Raw genomic sequence first — 6,000 nt, 5'->3', positions numbered from 1 at the left:
GTCAGAGTCAGTGATGGAAGCTGAGTAGCATCCTAGAAAGGAAGGAACCTGTGTGGTTGTTGTGGTCTCTGTGCCACAAGTCACCCCAGGGACTGAGTGTGGCCATCTACTCAGGGATCAGGGGAGGGTCAGGGGAGGGTGGGTCTGGGGAGCATTCTGGAGGATATGACACCTGAACCGAGCTTGGGAAATGCCTGCAGTAAGTGAGAAGGGAGGGACACCAGAAGGATAAAGAAGGTAAGGACAATAAGGGGTGACATGTTACAGTAATTGTGACATTGGGAGAAAGTCTAGAAGTGGGCTAATGAGGGATACACCAATCCAACCAGGTCCTTCTTGTGCTTCAGAAGGCATTCAGAGTCTCCCCAGAGGCTCTGGCAGACTTTTCAGAGTGTTCAGTTGGACCCTTATAGGAATCCGATTTCTCCTGGACAAATGTATTTGGGGAAGGGTGGGTTAGTTACGGTTAAACAGGCTCTCACTTGGGCCCCTGGGTGGCTCAGTTGGTTAAGCCACTGCCTTCGACTCAGGTCATGATCCCGGAGTCCCAGGATCGAGTCCCACATCGGGCTCCCAGCTCTGCGGGGAATCTTCTTTTCCCTCTGACTTTCTCCCCTCTCATGCTCTCTCTCATTCTCTCTCTTTCAAATAAATAAATAAAATCTTAAAAACAAAAAACCAGGCTCTCACTGCAGGACCTCTCAGAGCTGTTAATGCACTAATGTACTCAGTGACCCTCCAAGAAAGCCGAAGACGAGGAGGATTTCCCAATCTGTATGACCAAGGAGCCCCTCTTTCCCAGGCACCTGGGGTCTAGGATTCCACGAAGCACATTTGCTAACTGCTTGCCTTCCTCATAATGGAATGCTCGGTCCTGCCTGTTTTTTCTTACTACACCTTCCTGTCCTTCTAAATCAGCACCCTCCCCCCCAACACTCCATCACATCGACCACATGCAGGCTCTCATGCGCCATTGTCTCCTGTGGTTGGGCTCTAGGTAGCGGGCTCTTTCCTTTATCTGTGGTTCACTCTAGTGAGAGCCCACCTCCTCCAGGAAGCCTTCTCTGACTCTCTCAGTCTGCTCAGGTTAATTCCATAACATCCCTGCTTCCCTCCATGCCAGTACTCACCCCTTGGTGCTGAAATTGTGCACCAGCTGCCTTTCTCACTGCCTTGGCTCTCTTCAGTGGTGAGGGTGTGTCAGAGCATCTCTTATCCTCAGGGCTGGCCACATGCGGAGTGCCCCTGATTATAGTGTTTTGAGTTAATAGAAAAATGGAGAGAGGCAGAGACAGAGCTTACTGGTAAAATTTCTGCCAGAACAATTATTCTTTGGCCTAGCTTTTACCAACGGTGAGCAATTCCCTACATTCTAGGGTCCTGTGTGGTTTATAAGGCACTTCCTCGTACACTCTTTTACTTCCTGAGATTGGAAGTGTGGTTGCACATCTAAAAGAGAATCTTTGTAATTCTTCCATCAGTGTCTCACACCAACCAGTAAAGATCGTCCACACATGGGATGCAGGCTCAAAAATCGAGTCTTCGAGAAAGGCCTATTCTCTCTCCCTTTGCAACACACTTCCAAGGGAAGCAGCAGTGTGAGTCCTGGAGGAGTGGTGACTTTTGGGTTAGGAATCTCTCCCCTCGGTCAGATTTGGTTAGGGTCAGGGCTGCCTTGCACAACCCCAAGGGGCATCATGGACACAAAGGCAAGGACAGCATGACGACCCTAGTTTGGACCAGCCTGGCAGGCATTAGTTCCTTCTTGTCCCAGGAGATGTATGAAAGATGTTAGGGGTTGAAGCTAATGGCCAGGAAAGAATTCTTGAGACATCCTTGATGCAAATAGGTGGTTTTGTTAGAGCATGGGGACAGGACCAATGGGCAGAAAGAGGCACACTGGTTGGTGAGGAACGGTGCATTATGTACTTTCAAGTTGGGAAGCGGTTGGGGATAGCATAAGTCTCTAAGGAATTTGGAAGCAAGGTTTCCAGGGAGGTTTTGAGGGAGCTAGCTGCTGTCAGGAAAAGGTCATTTAGTACAGTCTAACACAACCTGAGTTGTGAGACCTTTCAGATGTATATCAGTGGGCCAGATGCTTGGAGGATGATAGCTGACATGTACCTTGGGGGGTAGAGACAAAGAAAGCTTCCAAAGGAATTTTTATATGTTGAAATAAACTTACAGGATCCTGGGGGTTGGGCTAAGATTGCCTTTTGCCCTTGGCAGAGTACTAACATCAAGGCAGCTGAGGTCCTAGAGGAAGATCACTCTGCCTGTTTCAAGGACTCGTCAGTGGGCTGTAGGTAGTAAGGACATTTAATACTTTTTCTTCTGCCTTTGTTTCCTATATCATCAGACACTGGTGATTCCATGCAGCCCTGGAGGTAGACAACATTTGGGTTTGGGCCAAGTGGCCCTTCTTGGGAGGCTCTTGATACCAGGAGAAGGAAAGAAGGTGCTTGTATTGATTCTAATTTCCCTCGTTGAGAAAATCCCTTTATATTTTTGACATGTGCGGCACAGTAAAATGAGGATTAGTTTAGGACTGAAGAGTGTTCAGGCTCAAATACAAACTCCATTGTTCATCTACTAGGATATCTTGGGCAGGTCCCAGAATTCAGAATACAAATGATACCAATGGGCATATCATTTCTGCTTTAAAGTTTCCTGGTGGGGGTGGGATGGGTGGGAGGGAAGTCCTCGGGCATTCTATCCTTCTGCCCCAGTCCCTCTCCAGGCCCTGTGATCCTGGTTGCTGATTCACCAGAGGCTGGGGAGCACCTGGTTACTGAAAGTTGGAGGGAACCAGTTGACTTTGGGAAGCCAGATGCCTTTCCCATCTGGGAGGGGGTGACAGAGGAAGGTGGGGCTCAGGTCTCTGAAATATTGGGAGGGGAACAGAGCTCTTAGGGAAGAAGAGGGAGGGGGATGTTGGGGGGGGCAATCTGGAGAGAGGAAGGGGGCAGCACAGCAAATTCCAAACAGTGCTTTCTCCTGGCCTGCAAACTCATTACCACCTGCCCTCGCCACCTCCCTTGGGATAAATTTCTCAATCTCAGTGAACACTGCCACCAGTTCCCCCAATGATTAAATGCTGAGACTAACACCTGCACTGGCAATGTCATCATGAGCACGAGAGATCATTCATTTTAAGCACCCAGCACAGCTCAGTAAATTACAGATACTGCTGCTAACGTTAATGGTTTTAACTCATTCCGACCTATACAGCGCTAACTTAGCCTAGCGAGTCCTTTGTCCACAGGATGTGTTGTGCACGATGATGCTCTAGAGGCCATTCAGTCCAGCTAACAGAGTTATTGATTTAGCAGGTGGGCATTTGAGCTCCATGGGTAATGGTGGGACGCTATTCTCACATTGTCATTCTGCGGCCACCTGATCTAAAGTCACAACCCAGACACTCTGTTCTAATCCTTTGTACTGTATTCATCACCATTTGCTTTGTGTCTGTGACCTGTTTGTTTGTTTCTTATTTGACATCCTCTCCACTTGAATGTCAACTCCATGATAGCTGGAGATTTCCTTCTTCCCCATCTGATCGGCAGCCCCTGGAACACGTTTGGGCGCAGAGTGGGACTGCGGCAAGAGTCCTGGGGGTAAATGGATTGTAATTAACAAGTGAGGAGGAGACACTTTGTGGGTTATGGTCCAAGTTTTCAGGACCTTGGGCAAGTTGCTTCTCGAAACCTTAGTTTCTTCTGACATCAAGTTGGGACAGTGCCTGGCCACTCAGCAGAGTTCAAGTGCTTCCAAGAAAGCCTCAGCAAGAGGCCTTAAGGGATAAGGGCTTTGCAGGCTCATCACAGTCTGGCTTTTAGGCTTAAAGATGCAAGTTTTTGGCACCTGAGAATTAGCTGGAGTACGGGTGCCACATATCTACTGTTCTCATAAGAGATCTATAAACCAGCCATGATAATTTGCCAATTTTTGCTGCAAAATATAGAATTGAGGAAAATCAGGGTTTCAATTGGTTTGAGCAGCTTGTTGGAAATCATTCTCAAGAGAAAACCACCAGGGTGTCATGGAAGGAGAAAAAAGGGCACAGGACTTAACTGACGGGAATATTTGTTATTTCTGGCAGCTGGCATTGAGAGTTGTGTATTCATTTCCAAAATAAAGGGGCGATTGGACAGGCTGAATCTATGGGTCAGGGCATCTTTATCCTTGAGACGGCCAAACTGCCAATGCCCTTGATGCTTCCAGCTTTATGTTTAGGTTTTTAATGGCTGATCATCATCCCCTTATGTTGGACAGAGCCTGCCTTGCAGGTTGTTAGCTCCTGTTCTGTCTTTTGAACACACTTTTCCATCCTCTTCTGGTTTGTGGGGATCCCCCCTCTGATTCTAGGTGGTTCTGCCCGCCTATTCTGGGTTGAGCATATGAACAACTCATTCTCCCTGATCACCGTGATGGCTTCAAGGATATATATGCATGTGACCTGAGTAGGGAAACCAGAATCTGTGGACATCGAGGGTGGTAGACTGTTTGCAAAGCTGACCATCACCACAACAGCTCCATCCTATTTGTGATTTCATGTGCTTCCCATCAAGGGGTAGAATCCATTCCCCTTGAGTTGTTCCCATGACTTGGTCATGGGCTGGTTCCATGACTTGGTCAGTTGAGGAGATGTGTGAATTCTAAGCCTCAGCCTCCAGAGGACTTGGAGAGTCTGTTCTCATGCTCTTAGAACACTTTGTGAGACGGAAACACTCATGCAGAGGGAGACCATGTAGAGAGAGGCTCAGATGTCCCAGATGTTCTAGCCATTCCAGCTGAGGCCTCTGACATGTGCATGAGGTCCTCTAAGCCCAACCAGCCTCCAACTGACCACAAATGCCTCACTGAACCCAGAGGACTCCACGTGCATCCAAAGAACTGCCCAGCTGAGCCATGCCCGATTTGTTGGCCCACAGAATTGTGAGCAGTGTTAGGGCTGTTCTTTTAAGCCACTAAGTTTTGGGGCATTTTGTTCCGTAGAAATAGATACATAATGCATTTGGAGAGAGATTTCTTCCCCACACTGGGTGGCCAGGCTGAGAATGTGCAAGGCTGGGGGCTACTAGAGGCTGACAAATCGGGACTCTCAAGCAGAGAGAGCCAAGCAGAGAGCAGCAGAACCAAGAGAGGACAGGGACAGAGCGGGAGCCATGAGTGATGTCACTTGAGCCCCTGAATCCAGCAAGACTGAAGCTGGTTGCCTTCCTAGACTTCTAGTTTAGCTAATGAAAGTCTTCCATCTCTAAGTCTGAAGCTAGTAGCTGTCAGGATTCTGTCACCCACAACTGGAAGGGGACTCGCCGACATTCATTTGCTGGGTGTGTTCAGTGCAATTCGGTGGCAGCCACGTTTTGCTGGCCTCGTGATTTCTAGTGTCTTTAAATGTAGTTTCCATATCTGTCAAAATTTCCTGATTTCAACAAATTATCATATTGACAATTAATTCATTCCGCTGCTCTCTATTCAGCACTCACCATGTGCAAGGACTAGTGGCAATGACTGGACATTTGGCAGGTGGTAGGACACATCCAGTGTCCCTAGGGTCCAGTCCAGGCTCTTTAATTAGCATTGCATTGGATTCCAAGTCGAACAAGAAATGGACATGATGAGCATGTTCACAACTCCCCTCACCCTCTGGTGAAAAACGAGGAGGGCTCATGGGTGAAACACCTACCATAGGTCTAGCACGAAACTGCAGGTTTTTAGTTTCACTCGTGGGACAAACTATAAGGCCATTTCCAAGGTATCTGCTTCATCACCAATAATATCTTCCTTTAGATGCTCTTTTCAGCTCTTGGAGCTCACACGGAATGTAGCATCCTTGATTTGCCACATGGTGAGGTGGTGAGCGGCCAGTAAGGGCCTGCTTTAAATTCAAGAGGCACAGTCCTGGGGCTGCCGGAGGTTCGGGCTCCCGGCACGCTCTGAAAGTCTGCCTCTGCCTTTACCACCCACATGTCCTGCTGAGAACCCAACTTCTTT

Source organism: Meles meles, chromosome 2 (genome assembly GCF_922984935.1).
Source record: "Meles meles chromosome 2, mMelMel3.1 paternal haplotype, whole genome shotgun sequence".
NCBI lineage: Eukaryota > Metazoa > Chordata > Mammalia > Carnivora > Mustelidae > Meles > Meles meles.
This window is presented reverse-complemented; position numbering follows the sequence as displayed.